Source organism: Halichoerus grypus, chromosome 2, assembly GCF_964656455.1.
Source record: "Halichoerus grypus chromosome 2, mHalGry1.hap1.1, whole genome shotgun sequence".
Lineage (NCBI taxonomy): Eukaryota > Metazoa > Chordata > Mammalia > Carnivora > Phocidae > Halichoerus > Halichoerus grypus.
In genome coordinates this window covers 158,901,373-158,920,478 of record NC_135713.1, presented here as the reverse complement: position 1 = coordinate 158,920,478, position 19,106 = coordinate 158,901,373, and positions in this window count along the sequence as shown.

The window sequence follows — 19,106 nt, the reverse complement described above, 5'->3', positions numbered from 1 at the left end:
ACAGACTATTATTTTATCTCACACTCCCATCTCTTAAGAAGGAAACACAATACCTATAGGACTCTCTGGGATCCGAAAGCAGAAATGTTCCCAGCCGGCAAGCTGTTCCAACCCATCTACTACATGGAACAGAAGGCTGTCAGCTCAGCGTGGGGCTGGGAAAAGGCTCAGCAGCAGCCCTGCCACTGGGACCGTTTGACCCACTAGACTTGACAGTACTGGGAGTAGCTGGGCTGGAAGCCACCATTGCAGGAAAGATAGATCAGGCAACAATATCTTCACTATGATGGTGGCAAAATGCTGGTTTTCCAACTCAAGCACTGGGGGGCTTGCAAGCAACATATTTACTTCTCACAGTTCTGGAGGCTGGAATTCCAACATCAAGGCACCAGCAGATTTGGTGCCTGTTGAGGAAGAACCTGCTTCCTGGTTCACAGATGGCTGTTCTGTTTGTGTGTTTCCCCACAGACAGCTTATTAGTTACAGGGAGACAAAGTGATTATGTATTCCAGAAATCAGATCAAATCTCGATTGGTTGATCAAAATTGACATTCAGTGGGGGATGGATGGATAGTCTGTGCCTCCAAATATGAAATCCTTAACAGGATACAGGATTATCTGGTAATTCAGCTGAGAGAGAATAACTTGAATCTATGAGTGAGAAAGTGATAGATTACCGTGGAATGTTCTTTTACAGAATGAGAGGAGTGTGGGGAATCGGTATACTGGCAAAATGCCAATATCACAGACCACAGAGAAAGGCATGAAAATGTTCCAGATTAAAGAAAGGTAAAGGTCACTTTGTAATTAACTGGCGTAACTGACTATAGACTAGATCCTGTAATTGAGGGGCAAAAAGGACGTTCAAGTGATTTGACAAATTACACAAGAGATAGTAGAATAGATGAAAGTATTGTATGGAGACTAAAGTTGCAGAACTTTATTTGAGAGAGTATCTCAACTCTTGGGAAAAATCTCTCTTCAAAGTATTTAGGGGTTAAAGGCCAGAACATACATAACTTAACCTCAAATAATTCAGGGGACAATATTGTGCGTGTGTGTGTGTCTCTATCTACAGCCTGAAGGAGAAATTAAACAGACACAAATAACAAAGAAAATGGAGAAAAATAGGGGTACCTGAGTGGCTCAGTCAGTTGCGTCCAACTCGCTCTGGGCTGAGGTCTTGATCTCAGGTCGGGAGTTCAAGCCCTGCATTGGGCTCTGCTGGGTGTGAAGCCTACATTAAAAAAAAAAAAAAAAAAGGATAAAAATATCACAAATGAATGGATCTGGGTAAAGACTGTTTTAGTATTCCTTGTACTATCCTTATTCTTGCAAACTTTACACTGCATAGTATCTTGCTAATGCATTCCTAGATACTTCAATATTTCTCATTATCTTTTCCTAGAAAGAATTCCTAGGAAATCTTACATCCAACGAAAAAGTTAAAGAATGAAAACAAAAATAGGAATCTAGGAACGCATGAATAAAACACTGTTTGGGCAAACACTTTGTAGAGAAAATTGGCCAAGGATTTAAAAAACATGAAAGATTATCTAAATAGGGGCGCCCGGGTGGCTCAGTCGGGTAAAGCGTCTGCCTTCCGCTCAGGTCATGATCCCAGCTTCCTGGGATCGAGCCCCGTGTGGGGCTCTCTGCTCAGGGGGATTCTCCCTCTCCTCCCGCCTCGTGCTCTCTGTAGCTGTCTCTCTCTCTCAAATAAATAAAATCTTAAAAAAAAAAAAAAGGATTCTCTAAATAATGGAGAGCAAAGACTGTATGGCATTTTAACAAGCCCTTTAGTCCATCACAACAACACAGAGAAATTATAACCAAGACCTTCCCACCCTCACACAAAGGCTGTGAACCAAAAATTTTGGGGTAGCGTTACCGGAATCACGTTCTTGTGCCCAACGACAGAAACGAGGCTGGACCCCAAAATCAAAGGCACAGGCAAGGTCTTACGGGGGCTACAGCTCAAAGCTGCAGGAGACACAGAGTAAAGCTGAACGCCCTGCTCAAACCTGAGGTCCTGCGCAGGTAGAGAAAGTCCCCGGCCCAGGTCCCCGCTGAAGGTTCAATATGCTAATAAGGGAGAGGGGGAAAAATGCCTCATCCTGATTGGCTGGAAGGGCCCCGTCCTGATTGGTCAGAAGGGTCTCGCCCTGATTGGTTGAGCCTGGCGGGCCACTCAGGCAGCTCATTGGTGGCTTTTGGAGCCGGGTCTGCGTTTTAGGGCCGGCTTGTGCGTGAGCTTGTCCGCAGCCCGCTTCTGCTCTGTAAGAGGCGGGGTGCGGCGGGATCGGCCGACAGAGAGCGCCCGCGGTTGCCTGATGTTTACCGCTTGGGGCTCGTTCCCCTGACCCTAACTGTCCCAGGAGGACGGCAGTGTTTCCCCAGTAGGAGGTCTTCAGTCCCTTTGCTCTGTCGTGTTTGTCTGCAGAGATTATGCGCACGTACTTCAGCGGAGACTTCCTATGATGTGATTGGATGGAGGTCCGGTAGAAATGGGGTGCAGCCTTAGCCCAACTCCCAGGAGCACCAGGGCCCAAGGCCACCTCCCAGAGGGGAAGCGAGAGACCAGGGAGGTGAGGACACATGGGCACAAAGCGTGTGTCTAGCCTCTTTCATCCAGCATCCATCACACCCTCCTCTGCTGAGGTCTGAGGTCTGCACGGTAACGGGACTGATTCAGTCCATGCATTTTCTTCCATGCTGCAGGCTGAGGGCATCGGTCCCATTTATAGATGAGGAAAGGGACACTCAGAGAGATAACGTGACTTAACCAAGGCCTCCAGTGGTTAGGGGCAGAGCCCGGCCTTGAACCCTGCCGTATGACCTCCGAGCATAGCCCTGTTCGTTTTGGGTTACCCATATTATGCAGACATGGTGGCCTTGAAATCTTCACACCTGGTCATCCTGTCTTCGGCTGGAAGGGAAGGTAAATTAATCGCGCTCATTAAAAGAAGGGTCAGAGGAGATGCTAGAATACTTAGATAGCAGATTTTTAAAAATCCAGGGGACTCTGGAAAATTCCCAACTGTGACGATGGAAAATGGAAATATTCCAACACTGGAAGTCGGTGAACCAGTGAGGCTTCTCCAGTCCTGCTCCTCTCCTAAGGACCCCGAGGCTTGGCCTCCTGCCCTCCAGTGCGGAAGAGACCCTTTTTTAATAGCTCCAGTTTCTCCGCCCCTGTCCATGGAAACTGAGAAACAAAACCGTGTTTTAGTATATTGGGTTATCAGCATCAACCTGGGCGCAGTGCGGGGACTTCAAGCGGACTGTCTCAGGTGGTTGCATTTGTGCTTCTGCCAAATCCTCACTCATGTTTTTTTTCTATTCTGACCTCAACCCTGCAACGTAGGTGGAATGATCCCCATTTTATACGGGAGGCCCAGAGAGGTTGAGAACTTTCCCATGGCCACACAGCCCCAATGGCATGGTCAGCATCCAGGTTGGGGTGTCTGGACCTATCCTCCCTCTCCAGCTGTGTACAGCCATGGGAAGGGGGGATGTGTTCCTGGATAATTAGGATTCAGGGACTAACAGACCCAGCCTGAAACAGGAAAGGGAGAAGAATTAAGACATCCCTAGTGCTCTCAGCCCCTGTCTGTGCACTGACCCCAGCAGTCACGGTGTTGAAATTTGTTTTTCTAGGGAAGGCTGCATTATCCTGCTTCATAAAGACTAAGTTCTAAAGTCAGCTCAAAGAGCAACACTCCCTTTACAGAAAATCCCTCCAAATGCCCACAGCTGTGGAGAAGGAACTGCCTGTCAGGAGTTCAGGCCGCCTCTGGGGGCTCAGCAAGTCCCCCCACTGCTCAGGGGAGGGCACCTAGGGGTCTGAATTGGCTGCACCCTCTACAGTTCTTTCTCTTTCTTCATCTTGTTTTTTGTTTGAGAATAATTATTTGACTTATCCTTTACATAAGGGTCTTTTGTAGTCTCTTTCTGTCCCTGTGTCCTCCCCCCTTCCCCAAGCGACCGCTCATCTTCCATCACTCTTGGTTAATTTGCATTTACTAGAATTTTTGAAAGTAGCTATATATATCGCTTCTTGGCCTTTTTGTTAAGATCAAGTGTAAAAAAGTAGATATAGGGGCGCCTGGGTGGCTCAGTTGGTTAAACTGCTGCCTTCAGCTCAGGTCATGATTCCAGAGTCCTGGGATTGAGCCCCGCATCGGGCTCCCTGCTTATGCAGGAAGGCTGCTTCTCTCTCTGCCTACTGCTCCCCCTGCTTGTGCTCTCTCTCTCTCTCTCTCTCTCTCGCTATCTCTGTGTGTGTCAAATAAATAAATAAAATCTTTAAAAAAAAGTAGATATAACCATATAGTATGTACTGTTTTCTGTCTAGCCTCTTTCATCCAGCATAATATTTTGAGATGTATCTGTTTGTTCCTTTGTCAGTGGTTTGTCCTAGATGGCATCGTATGTTAGTTTGCTCACAAGTTCATCTACCAATGGACGTCTGGGTTATTTCCAGTTGTGTGTTTGAAATAAAATTGCTATGGACATTCCTGAAAAAGTCACTGTGTGGGCACACACTTTGATTTCTCTTGGTTACTACCTCAGTCTGGAATGGCCAGATCATATAGTAAGTGTATATTCAACTCTTTAAGACACCGTTTCCCAAAGGGGTTGTATTATTTTGCATTCCCACTGACAGCATGGGAGATATCCAGCTCCCCTGGTGAGGATCCTTATTTCCCGCTGTTTGTATTTTCAGCACTTTCTTATTTGTTTTTTTGCAACATCACAATGAGTAAAGGCTGTTTGTGTTAATAAAACTGATTAAATTTGGTGATAAATTTAAATTAAAAAAAATTATTTATTTGAGGAGGAGCGCGTGAGAGAGCACAGGCAGGGGGAGAGGGAGAGGGAGAAGCAAGACCCTGGGGTCATGACCTGAGCCGAAGGCAGACGCTTAACCAACTGAGTCATCCAGGCACCCCTAAATTTGGCGATAATTTAAAAAGTGAAATCAAGGGGCGCTTGGCTGGCTCAGTCCGTAGAGCAAGTGACTCTTGATCTGGAGGTTGTGAGTTCGAGTCCCGCATAGAGCTTACTTACAAAAAAAATTGAAATACAAAGTAGAAATCAACTATAGTCATGCCATTCTAATTATTTTTATGTATTTTTCTTTAGAATTTTTCAGGTATATGCACAAGAAAACACACCTTACTGAGGAGGTGACATAAATAAACAATTACCTTTCTGCTAGATATTTGTGTTGTTTCTATTTGTGTTCTTTTATTTCACACCCAGTTGTAAAAAATAATGGAGAGATGCTGTGCTTCCTTTACCCAGTTTCCCCCACTGGCAACCACTAATTTGCTCTCCCATTGCTATGTCTCTATCATTTCATAAATTCTACATAAACCGAATCATACAGTGTGTAATCATTTGTGATTGGCCTTTCTTCCCTCAGGAGAGTTCTCTGGACATTCATCCAGGGTTATTGCTTGAGTCAATTTTCATTTGTTTTCATTGCTGAGTAGTGTCCCATTAGTATGGATGTCTGTCTAATCACCTACAAATGGACGTTTGTGTTGTTTCCAGTTCTTGGCTATTACAAATAAAACTGATATAAAAAATTGAGCGTTAGCTTTTTTTCCCATGAACATTAATGTCTTCTTTTCTCTGAACAACTTCCCAGAAGTGTAACTACTGCATTAAATGAGAGTTGCATGTTTGGTTTTTGAGAAATTGCCAACCTGTTTCCCATAGTTGGCTGTGCCAATTTACATTCCTGTCAGCAGTGTGTGAGTGATCCGGTTTCTCTGCCTCCTCGCCAACTTTTGGGGTGGTGACTTTCTAATTTTAGCCATTCCGATGGATGTGCAGTGATACCTCATTGTCGTTTTAATTTGTCCCTAATGGCTAATGATGTTGAACATCTTTTTATTTGCTTATGGATTCTTTATATTTTCTTCAATAAAGCTCTCAAATCAACATCTTTTTAAAAAATTTTTAAATTTTTAGAAAAGACTTTATTTATTATTTTTGTTTGAGAGAGAGAGCAGGAGAGGGAGAAGCAGACTCTCCCCTGAGCAGGGAGCCGAATTCGTGACCCCATCTCAGGACCCTGGGATCATGACCTCAGTCAAAAGGCAGACACTTAACCAACTGAGCCGCCCCGGTGCCCTCAAATGAACATCTTAACTTACACGTTAAGGAACTAGAAAAAGAACTAGACCCAAAGTTAGAAGAAAGAAGGAAATAATAAAGATTAAAGGAGAGATAAATGAAATAGAGAATAAGAAAACAGTAGATAAAATCCACAAAATGAAACGTGCGAAAAGATCAACAAAATGGACAAAATTACCTTGACGGGCCAAAGAAAAAAGAGGAAAGACACAAAGTAGTAAAAGTAGAATTGAAAGTGGAAACACTGCTATCCACTTTGCAAAAAGAAAAGGGATGATAAGAGAATAGTGTGAGCAACGCACACCCACAAATGAGGTAATCTAGAGGAAACGGAACATTCGGTTCCAGTGATTCAGCAGACGGCCAGCAGGGGGCACACGCCAACGCTGCAAAACTCCCTGCGCTGCGCCCTGATGGCCACAAGAGGGCTCCCTCACCGAGGCGTTTGAAGTGAGGGAGCGTTTGCAAAATGCAGCGGAGGGAGCGGGGCGAAGTGTGGGTGCCTTCCCGTCCCTCCGGAGGCCCGGGCCAGAGGGGAAGCGAGCAGGGCATGGAACGCTGCCGTGGTTGGAAACGGATTGAAGCATCCTAAAGGCGGGGTGTTAAAAATCACATCATTTTTAAGTTCGGCTTACACCAAAAGAAAATGGATTATAAATGCACCCTCCTGGCTTTAATGGAAGCACACTCACCAATTAATACTTTAAAAATAGGCTTCTTACCTGATCTCGTTTTCATCGGAGATAATTGACGTGTTTGACGATTGCTGGTGACCCGGTGACCGTCTTAGATGATTGTTCATTCATTTCAGCTTTCTCTCTTGCAGGGCCCCATGGCCAATCAGGTGGTGGGTGGAAATTACATTATTAAGTCCACTTCCTAATGGGAAAAAGAAGTCAGGGACGTTTGTCAGCTGGTGTTTGGAGATTGAAACATTATCTTTTAAATTGCAATACCATCCATTGCATTGTTTGAGGAATTGACATTTGCACCAAGGCGGAAGCCCATGGGTATGGGGTGGGAGTGCTGTGGGGGTGTCGGCGTGGAAATGAACTGTTGATAATAGAGTTCTGTGTAGAGAGAACAGCAGTGCGGCATTGTTCTTGTGTAGTTTGAGAGGTTGGTCAAGGATTAATTTACTGGACATCTTGTGCGGCTATTACTGGAGATTGGAGACAAGAGGAAAAGTCACTTTTGTTTGCGGGGAGAGCTCGAGGGTTTCGGTTTGAGATACATTTCTCAATGTATCTCAGACATGACACTGTGTCTCTCTCTGTCAAATAAATAAATAAATAAAATCTTAAAAAAAAAATGAGGAGAGGTGGGGGCTTGTTCCCGAGAAGCGGATTCAATGCCCTGGGGGTTCCCATGTGGTCAGAGAACCTGTGATTGTGGGAATAAGCTGGAAGGAGGTTATGGAAAAAGGGAGAGATCTCAGATGATTGATAGGAGAGTTGAAAAACCAACATACCCTGGGTTAGATGTACACGGTGAAGACGCAGGTGTTCAGGATTTTTTTTTTTTTAAAGATTTTATTTATTTATTTGAGAGAGAGAGAATGAGAGAGACAGCACATGAGAGGGGGGAGGGTCAGAGGGAGAAGCAGACTCCCTGCTGAGCAGGGAGCCCGACGTGGGACTCGATCCAGGGACTCCAGGATCATGACCTGAGCCGAAGGCAGTCGCTTAACCAACTGAGCCACCCAGGCGCCCAGGATTGATTTTTTTTTTTTTTTAAGATTTTATTTATCTGACAGAGAGAGAGCACAAACTGGGGGAGCGGCAGAGGGAGAGGGAGAAGCAGACTCCCCACTGAGCAGGGAGCCTCATGTGGGACTCGATCCCAGGACCCCGGGATCATGATCCCAGCGGAAGGCAGACGCCCAACCAACTGAGCCACCCAGGTGCCCCTGTGTTTAGGAATTTGAGCTTCAGAAAAAGGCAGAGAGATTTGAATTCTAGCCATGTCATAATTTAACCATGTAATTCTGTTACGAAACCTCTCTGAACTGTGTCCTTCTCCTCATTTGGAAATGGGTAGCTATCCCTAAATAGCAGGTTTACTTTGAGGATTAAATAAGCAAATGCGTATAAAATCTTCATGAATATAGTCTCAATCAATACTAATTGTTCCGGGTTTTGTCTTTTTTTCTCCTCTTTGGTGCCCCTCAGCTTCAAAGGGTTGACTTAATCCTGCTTCTTACTGTAGTACATGGTCATCAGTTCACCCTTGTGGTTTCTGTAATTTTTTTTAAAGATTTTATTTATTTATTTTTGAGTGAGAGAGAGTGCACACGAGCCGGGGGAGGGGCAGAGGGAGAAGCAGACTCCCCTGCTGAGCAGGGAGCCCAACATAGGACCATCTCAGGACCCCGAGATCATGACCTGAGCGGAAGGCAGATGCTTAACCGCTTAATCCACTGAACCACCCAGGCGCCCTGGTTTATATAATTCTTAATGTATTAGGGAGGGACGATAGTTTACAAATAGCTCCCATATATAAACTATGAAATGCAGGCTGTTGCTGCCGATGGGGCAGGATTTCATCTACTATTTCACTAAGGTATCAGGGGGTGCCAACTTAATGTCCCCTGAACCCCTTCTTTGCTCTGCGTTTTATGAACTTGCTGCCATTTGGAGATTGTGAGAACACCACAGTAGCATTATGATCTGGGTCCAACTGCTACTTTCCTGTGCTAGGGATTCTAGAGCTAGGCTTGCACTATGGGAGTCCCTGAATCCCGAGACGAGAAATGAGTCCTAAAAGAAATCCCACTGAGGCTTGGGCAGAAATCTGAATTCATGGGGGCCAGAGCCGGGGGTCAGCTCAAATTGTCATAAATGTCATAAAAAGACATTGTCTGATTTCTTCATGGGGGGGGCAGCCAATATTATTGGGGTCGGTTGAGCTCAGAAGGCCGGAGCAGCCCACGGTGGGGAGGGGTGGGGGGCTCTGGAGCATCCCGAAGGACATTAGAGAACCAGTGTTCATGTGCCAAACATGTTAAATCTGAGAAATTTGAGAATGGTTTCTTGGGTCTGGAGGCCAGTATCTATATGCGGCTTGTGTTGGGGTCTCCTAGAATTTGGGGTCAAGGAGGGAATTGAATAACACGTCTGACAACAGAGAATGAAAGCATGAAACTATGATTTTCATTTTCTTATCTGTAAAATGGGGATATTAATGTGTTCTTTATGAGCAGCAGTGGCCAAGGCCTTCTGAATTTTGACCCTAAGAAGGGGGAGTGCTCCCTCAGATGAAGCTTTGGGGATTCCTGGTTGGCGTGTCTGGGAACGGTGGGCAAGATTGGACTCTCATGGCTGCTCTTTGCTCAGCTTTGTCCGTTTAGTGCTCAAATTGTCTCTGAGTGAGGCTCGAGAAAGGCAGGTGGTGGCTGAGTTTCTGACAGTGAATCCCCAGGTGAGTAGGGACCTTTTCTTGCTCCTAAGATGACATCTCTCTTGTGGATGATGAGCTTGTTTCTCCTCTTGGCCTTCAGAGTGGCCCCTAGAGGTGCTCAAGCATTTGAGGTCCAGTTAAGTTTTCCCAGGACCCTTGGATATGTACTGGGCCATACACTGATCAAAAACCAGTCTCCTTCCCAACATGACTCTGCTTTGTTCCAAGCTCTATTAAGCCTGTCTTGATCAGAGGAAACGTTAGAGTGTTACACTTTTTGCCCACAGACCAGGTTTGGTGAAGGAAAACTTCCTTAAGTAACCACATTGGTGGGTGCAGTTGACTAGGGGTGTGGTGCACGCAGGGGACAGGGGCGAGTAAAGAGAGTGTCCAGGTCTAGTGGGGAAGGTGACCTTTCAGAAGGAGTGCCCAGCCCAGTGTCGGGTGCTGGCGTGAGTCCTCCGTAGGGAGAGAGCATGAGGGATGCGCAAGGGAGGGCAGCAGTGAGACTCTAGGGTGGGGCCAGAGAAGACAACAGTGAATTTCTTTTCCAATTTTATTTTACTTTATTTTATTTTTAAAAGGTTTTATTTATTTGACAGAGAGAGAGCACAAGTAGGCAGAGGGGCAGGCAGAGGGAGAGGGAGAAACAGGCTCCCCAGTGAGCAGGGAGCCCGATGTGGGGCTCGATCCCAGGACCCTGGGATCATGACCTGAGCCGAAGGCAGACGCTTAACCGACTGAGCCACCCCGGCGTCCCTCTTTTTCAATTTCAAATGTGTTGCACTTTTGATGGAATATACACGATCCATATGAAATCTCTAAAAATAAAAAAGACAAATGACATTCTCCTTAGCCACTGTGAAGAGCGCTGCAGTGAATGTGGGAATGCATATATCTCCTTGAGATCTTGATTTCAATTCTTTTGGATATATACACAAAGGGGGATTGCTGAGTTTTATGGGAGTTTTATTTTTAATTTTTAAAGGAAACTCCATACTGTTTTCCGCAGGGACTGCACCATTTTACATTCTCACCAAGAGTGTATGAGAGTTCCTGTTTCTCCACATCCTTGCCAACACATGTTATCTCTTGTGTTTTGGCCTTTTTTGGGTCAATATCCAACCTGGCAGGTGTGAGGTGATATTGAGGTTTGATTTGCATTTTCCTGATGATTTGTGATGTTGAGCACCTTTTTGTATACCTGGTGGCCATTTGTATGTCTTTTTTTTTTTTTTTTTAAGGATTTTTAAAATCTATTTATTTGACAGAGAGAGAGACAGTGAGAGAGGGAACACAAGCAGGAGGAGTGGGAGAGGGAGAAGCAGGCTTCCTGCTGAGCAGGGAGCCCGACTCGGGACTTGATCCCAGGACCCTGAGATCATGACCTGAGCATAAGGAAGATGCTTAACCATCTGAGCCACCCAGGTGCCCCTCTTCTTTTTTTATTTTTAAGTAAGCTCTATGTGGGGCTCGAACTCATGACCCCAAGATCAAGAGTCACGTGCTCTACCAAATGAGCCAGCCAGGTGCCCTGTATGTCTTTTTTTTTTTTTGAGAAATGTCTATTCAAATCATTTTCCCTTTTTAAATTGGGTCATTTGGTTTCCTTATGCTTTTTTTTTTTTTTTTTTTTTTTTAAGATTTTATTTATTTATTTGAGAGAGAGAGAATGAGAGAGAGCACATGAGAGGGGGGAGGGTCAGAGGGAGAAGCAGACTCCCCGCCGAGCAGGGAGCCCGACGCGGGACTCGATCCAGGGACTCCAGGATCATGACCTGAGCTGAAGGCAGCCGCCCAACCAACTGAGCCACCCAGGCGCCCGTGGTTTCCTTATGCTTTTGAGTTGTAGGAGTTTATTAAATATTTTGGATATTAATCTCTTATCAGATAAATGGTTTGCAAATATTTTCTCCATTCTGTAGGTTGCCTTGTCACTCTTGTGATGGTTTCCTTTGCTGTGCAGATGTTTTGTAGTTCGATATAGTCCCACTTGCTTATTCACAATATCCCAGATATGGAAACAACTCAAATGTCCATTAATGGATTAATGTATAAAGAGCATGCGGTATATACACACAAGGGAATATTATTCAGTCTTGAAAAAGAAGGAAATCCTATCATTTGTGACAACATGGATGAAACTTGAAAACATTATACTAAGTGAAATGAGCCAGTTTCAAAAAAACAAATACTGTATGAGTCCCCTCATATGGAGTATCTAAAATTTTTTAGAGTATATCTAACTCTGTGAATATGCATGGAAGGCAGATGCCAGGTCAGGAGAAAAGGATTTGACTAGAAGCCCAAACACAGATGGAAACTCCCCTTGCAAAGTAAGGAAACTGGACCCTTATCTTACACCATATACAACAATCAACACAACATGGATCGAAGACTTGAACATAAGACTGGAAACCATGAAACTCCTAGAAGAAAATATAGGGGGTAATCTCCTTGACATTGGTCTTGGCGATGATTTTTTGGATTTGACCCCAAAGGCAAAAGCAACAGAAACAAAAATACATAAGCTGGACTACATTAAACTAAAAAGCTTCTGCACGGCAAAGGAAACCACCAACAAAATGAAGAGGCAATCTATAGAATGGGAGAAAATGTTTGCAAACCATATATCCAAGAAGGGGCTAATACCCCAACTATATAAGGAACTCATACAACTCAACTCAGCAGAAAAACAAATAACTCAAAAAAATGGGAAAGACATCTTTTCATGTGTCTGTTGACCATCTGTATGTCTTCTTTGGAAAAATGTCTATTCAGATCCTCTGCCCTTTTTTTATTTTTATTTTTTTAAAGATTTTATTTATTTATTCAACAGAGAGAGCGAGAGAGCACAAGCAGGGGGAACAGTAGAGGGAGAGGGAGAAGCAGACTCCCCACCAAGCAGGGAGCCCGATGTGGGGCTCGATCCCAGGACTCTGGGATCATGACCCGAGCTGAAGGCAGACACTTAACCAACTGAGCCACCCAGTTGCCCCTCCTCTGCCCATTTTTAATCAGATTATTATTTTGGGGGGTGGTGGTGGGTGCTGAGTTATGTAAGTACTTTACATGTTTTGGATATTAACCCCTTATTGGATGTATCATTTGCAAACATCTTCTCCTGTTCAGCAGGTTGGCTTTTGGTTTTCTTGATGGTTTCCTTTGCTGTGCAAAAGCTTTTTATTTTGATGTAGTCCCAATAGTTGATTTTTGTTTTCATGTCCTTTGCCTTAGGAGACATAGCTAGGGAAATGTTGCTACGGCTGCTGTCAGAGAAATTATTGCCCGTCGAATCACTATGTCTTACACCTGAAACTAATGCAACATTGTGCGCCAACTATAACAAAAATAAAATGGCAAAAGGATCTGAACAGACATTTTTCCAAAGAAGACATACAAATGGCCAACAGGGTCATGAAAAGGTGCTCAGAGTCATCAGGGAAACACAAATCAAAACCACAATGAGATATCGCTTTACATCCATTAGGATGTCCATTACCAAAAAAGACAAAGGATAGCAAATCCTGGTGGCAGTGTTGCAAAGAGAGAAAGTAAATCGGTTCAGCCACTCTGGAAAACAGTATGGAGGTTCCTTAAAAAGTTAAAAATACAACTATCATAAGATCCAGCAATCCCACTTCTGGGTATATATCCAAAGGAAACAAAATCACTATATCGATGATGTATCTGCATTTGCATGTTCATTACAACATTATCTGCAGTAGCCAGGGTACAGAGACAGCCATGTGTCCACACATGGATGAATGGAGAAAAAAAAATGTGGTATATATACATAAATGGAATATTATTCAGCCTTAAAAAAGAAGGGAATCCAGGGGCGCCTGGGTGGCTCAGTCGTTAAGCGTCTGCCTTCAGCTCAGGTCATGATCCCAGGGTCCTGGGATCGAGCCCCGCATCGGGCTCCCTGCTCAGCTGGGAGTCTGCTTCTCCCTCTCCCTCTCTCCCTGCTTGTGTTCCCTCTTTCGCTGTGTCTCTCTCTGTCAAATAAATAAATAAAAATTAAAAAAAAAAAAAAAAAAAAAAGAAGGGAATCCTGCCATTTGCAAAAGACACTAAGTGTCTTTTGTTTTCTTTAGTCTGGAGTATTTCGGTAGCTTTTTGGTGTCAGTTATGACATGGACATATTTTAATAATACACACCTCTCTCCCCATTTTTTAAAAGAAGATTGCATGATTTAGATTTATCTTATGTCACTCATAATTTGATTCAGTTTATTCACTCTTAGTTGAAAGGCTACGTGGGTGATCCTGAGCCTTTGTCAGGGTTTGACAATTGGAAGTGAAGGGTAGCATCCAAAATATGCTGCTTTGGCATATTTTGAGCTAAAGACACCTAAAGAAACAGCAGGTAAAAGATTGACACCTCCCCCCTCCTTTTCTCCCTGGAATTAAGCGTTAAAACCCCTGTGAAAGATATCCTCCTTGTGCCAGGAGGAAAGAAACATTTTTATCACCAGAGACTGGGAGTCAAGGCTGAGAGAATTCTGTGCAAAGAGACCTTGTTACAATAATTCTTATCTTTCCTTAGCTGCCCAGTGTATTTTAGCTACTTTTCCACAATTGCTTTTCTTTGTCCAACCTAGTTAAACAGGCCTTAGGTTTTGCCACTTCTTTGGGTCTTCATTTCCTTATGAGAACTCCGAGACCATGCAAAACCTACATTGCATGAATCTATGGGGTTTTTTCCTTGTTAATCTGTCTCATGTAAATTTAATTCTCAGGCCCATCCAAAGACCCTAAGAGGGTAAAATTTTGCCTCCCCTACAGAGGCTCACAATATCCATCTGTCCTTCACAGTAGTTGGTAAAAAGAAAAAAAATCTTTGGTAATAATTTTGATTGCCCAGTGAAGTGTTTTATCCCCTATCTATAAGATATAACGTCTTTTCACCCACAACTAATAAGAAGTGTGTGGCGGAGATACTTCAAGACAAGAGAAACATCCTGCTCCTCAGTATAATTTCCCCCTAGTTCCCGATGTTTAAGATTCATGGATGATTCTTGCATGATCCGTGTTTACCATGATGATGGCAGAATGATAATTTTCCAACACTAGCAATCTTTTCAATTTTACAAGTTGGCCCTTGGTATTGTCCTTTATGTGGGAGTCACTCCACATCTCCTGTCTATCTATCAAACTATTATCTATCTATCTACCTATCTGTCATCTATCATTTTATAATCATCAGTATTATTTTTATGTTCAAATTGTTCCAGCTGTAATTACTACATGTCCCTTTAAGCTGGATGGCTTCCTTGTGACATACCAAATAGTGTTTTTTTTCCTTATAGTTTTTCACTTTTTCCCTGAAGAAAACGTTCCAGGGCTGTCTAGTACCTACTGTGATCTAGTCCCGAAATGAGCCCCACTCTGCGTTACTGAGCTGTGTCCCCCCCAATTCACGGTTGAAGCCCTAACCCCAGTGAGACTATATTTAAGGAGGTAATGAAGGTTAAGTGAGGTCATAAGGGTGACCTTGCAGTGTCCTTGTAAGAAGAGGAAGAGACAGCCGATCTTTCTCTCTCTCTTTGTGCATGCACAGAGGAAAGGCCACGTGAGGACACAACAAGAAGGCAGTTGTCAGAAAGCCAGGAAGACAGTCTGCACCAGAAGACTCGATCCTGCTGGCCTCTTGAGCGAAGAGTCTTGACTTATTTGTGGGGAGTATTAGAGACCACAATCTGGTCATTAGGTGCGCTCATTGCCACTGGGGTGTGTTTGCGTGTCTTCCTTTAGAGTGGGCAGAACTAGGAAGTACATATGCATGTTCACACACATGTACACAAATATTCATGCATCTAAGCATGCATGTATTTGTGTAGATGGTTTGTACAGCGGTACATGCATATACACGTATGTATACCTTTTTAACATAAGAGTCATACAAATTTTTTTTTTTTTGAAGATTTTATCTATGTACTTGAGAGAGAGTGAGAGAGCAAGAGTGGGAGGGGGCAGAGGGAGAGGGAGAAGCAGGCTTCCCGCTGAGCCGGAAGCCGGACGGTTGCAGGGCTCAATCCCAGGATCCTGAGATCATGACCTGAGCCGAATGCAGCCACTTAACCGACTGAACCAGCCAGGCGCCCCTGGCCTGGTGTTTCTGATCTACAGACCCAGGCACTGATCTACAGACCCAGAGTTGGTAGTTAACATACCAGGATCTAGAATCATCGGGACCACAGTGAACTTACTGCATGCAAGGTACAAACTCAGTTACATGGTACTGCCCATCTCAAGCACCCTATTGCTATAGCAGATGCCTCCAGATACCCCAAGAGAAATCTGGGGTGCAGAGGGGTTGATTACACCTTGCAAAGCCAAATTGAAAGGAATACAGATACTTTAAAAAAGTAAAGAGGGGCGCCTGGGTGGCTCAGTCGTTAAGCATCTGCCTTCGACTCAGGTCATGATCCCAGGGTCCTGGGATCGAGCCCCGCATCGGGCTCCTTGCTCTGCGGGAAGCCTGCTTCTCCCTCTCCCACTCCCCCTGCTTGTGTTCCCTCTCTCACCGTCTTTCTCCCTGTCAAAAAAATAAATACAATCTTTAAAAAAAAAAGTAAAGAAACCAAGCCTTAGTAAAGTGTTGATTTATTAAATGCCATTGCAAATTTTATTATTTTATTTTATTTTTTTAAAAGATTTTATTTATTTGACAGAGAGGGAGACAACACAAGCAGGGGGAGTGGGAAAGGGAGAAGCAGGCTTCCTGCCGAGCCGGGAGCCCGATGTGGGACTCGATCCCGGGACTCCAGGATCATGACCTGAGCCAAAGGCAGTCGCTTAACCAACTGAGCCACCCAGGGGCCCCTGCCATTGCAAATTTTAAAACCCTTATAAACCAAGGAAAATGAAACCAAACAGTGATGGAAACACCGCTACAGGCATATTTCATTGCATTGCACTTTGTGGATATTGTGTTTTTTTTTTAAATATATTTTTTTTATTTATTTGACAGAGAGATAGAGAGCACAGGTAGGCAGAGAGGCAGGCAGAGGGAGAGGGAGAAGCAGGCTCCCTGCCGAGCAGGGAGCCTGATGCGGGGCTCGATCCCAGGACCCTGGGATCATGACCTGAGCTGAAGGCAGCCGCTTAACCAGCTGAGCCACCCAGGTGCCCCGGATATTGTGTTTTTTACACATTAAAGGTTTGTGGCAACTTTGCATCAAAGCAAATCTAAGGACACCGTTTTTCCAACAGCATTTGCTCACTTCGGGGCTCAGCGTCACATTTTGCTAATTCTTGCAATATTTCAAACCTTTTCATTATTCTATGTGTTATGGTGATCTGAAATCTGTGGTTATGACTTGGTTGGAAGCTCAGATGATGGTTAGTATTCTCTGGCAATAAAGTATTTTTAAATTAAGGTATGTACCTTGTTTTTTATGACATAATGCTATTGCACACTTAATAGGCTATTTTTTAAAAAGATTTTATTTATTTATTTGACAGAGAGAGACAGCTAGAGAGGGAACACAAGCAGGGGGAGTGGGAGAGGGAGAAGCAGGCTTCCCGCCGAGCAGGGAGCCCGATGCGGGGCTCGATCCCAGGACCCTGGGATCATGACCTGAGCCGAAGGCAGATGCTTAACGACTGAGCCACCCAGGCGCCCCTTAATAAGCCATTGTATAACATGAACATAACTTTTATATGCACTGGGAAACCAAAAAAATTCATTTGACTCACTTACTGCTGTGGTCTGGAACGGAACTTACAATATCTCCAAGGTATGCCTGTGTATGTTCATTTTATTTCAATGCTATGATTATTCACAACCGTGAAATTGCTGAATCACATTGCCAAGCATTTAACTAAAATTGCTGTTAAAACCCTGGCTAAATGATTTGTCAGTGATACCTCAACGAAGCAGGGGGAAAACACAATTTTAAATTAAGAACTTTAAGTGTACCGCTAACGTCTATATTAAGGTGTGACAAAATCATACATTTCAAAATAATCATCTGGCGATGGATGAATATCAAGGTGTTTCTCTTCTATGCACTTGCCCGCTTGAGCAAATAAGCCCGTGTCCTGAATATGATCCACATAGATGAGGGTGAAGACTTGAATCTCCTCTTCGCCTGTGTTGGCTGGTATCAGCCTCCCCGAGTTAGGGTTCCTGAAGCGCCTCTTTCCGCCCTAGCTGGCCTCCTGGATAAAGAAGGGTGCAGGCTGCCAGGGTCCAGCAACATGCTTCGCAAAACTCCCTCTTACAGAATCTCCCCCTGGGGCCCCGCACAGCGCCGCGGCTTGCACCTCTCGGAGTCTCCCGCTGGAGCGCCACCTGGCGGTGGTTGGAGCTGCCGGCGCCTCCCGGGCACGACCTTGGCCGGGCCACCTGAGAGCCCGACGCACGCTCCTCTAGGACACCGTCTCCAAACCCTTTTTTCTCGACCACGACCCCGTCTCCCTCTTGGTCCCGCACCGATCGCTGGCTGATGCTAACTAAGGAGGTGCGAGGTGCCTGGGCTACTGCAACGCGGGGGAGGGGGGTTTGCAGGGGCAGCCAGGGAGAGGGGAGCTGGTGAGTACCGGGGGGCTCGGTAGTGGCCACCAGCGCCCCCGCTGGCTTCCCACAGGCCCTTCCTTTCTGAATTGGCCGCTGCCTCTAGGAGCTGTCCCGGTCTTCTTCGTGCTCCCCAACATCACTGCCGTCCAGATTCTGCAAAACTTCCCAGGACAGCTTGTCATCGACACCTCAAGGACCAGAGTCTGGATCCAGAGCTGCTCTGCCCTTCATTGAGGACGCCTGAATGCAGCTCCCTACCTGGATTTGGGGGTAAGGGGTGGGAACGTCCATGCAGCTGGGAGTTCCTCGGACTAGAGGGGGAGGGGTCTTTACTGCTTGGAAGGTGCTTGCGAGGAAGTTAGGAATTTTCTTGAGGCCTTTGGGAAGGGTTGAGTCCCTAGAAAGTGGGAGGTGCTCCCTTAGGCCCAGGCCTCTCTCACAGCTAGTAGAAAGGTCTGAGGTTGGCGAAGATGCCCTTCCTGCCTGATCTGTTCTAGGAAGTGGACTGGGGATTGCCTCCATTTCTCACCTGAGAGTCTCTCACTGAGCCATTGGCTCTCTCTGGGCCTCCTCGGGGAAGATCGACCTCCGGAGGAAATTCTGGTTCAAAGGCCCTGTGGTCAGAAGTGCTGGGGCAGCAGAGGATCACTGTGGGTAATTGGGCCCGTGTGGTTCAGGTCTGGATTGAAGACTGGGCCAGCAGAGGCTACACTTCCTTCAAGGGTGGAGAGAACCCAGATGTCTCAGCACTGAGCACCCGAAAAGGAGGTGTCCTCACCCCGTCTACCAGAGTTTGGGTCTGGGAGGCGAGGTCCAGGGTCGCGGAGGGCCTCCTGCTGTGCTGGATGGTGGACAAGGTCTGACCCTCTTAGAGCCATCCTGGAGTCGCTCGCCAGGCCTGGACCCTTTGGGGGAACCCCACTGCTGTGCAGAGAAAAGAGCTGTCCCCGCCTCCACCTCAATCCTTCCCTTTCACTGCTTCTGGAATGGAAGTTTGTGCTAAGGATCCAACAAGAGATAACAGATA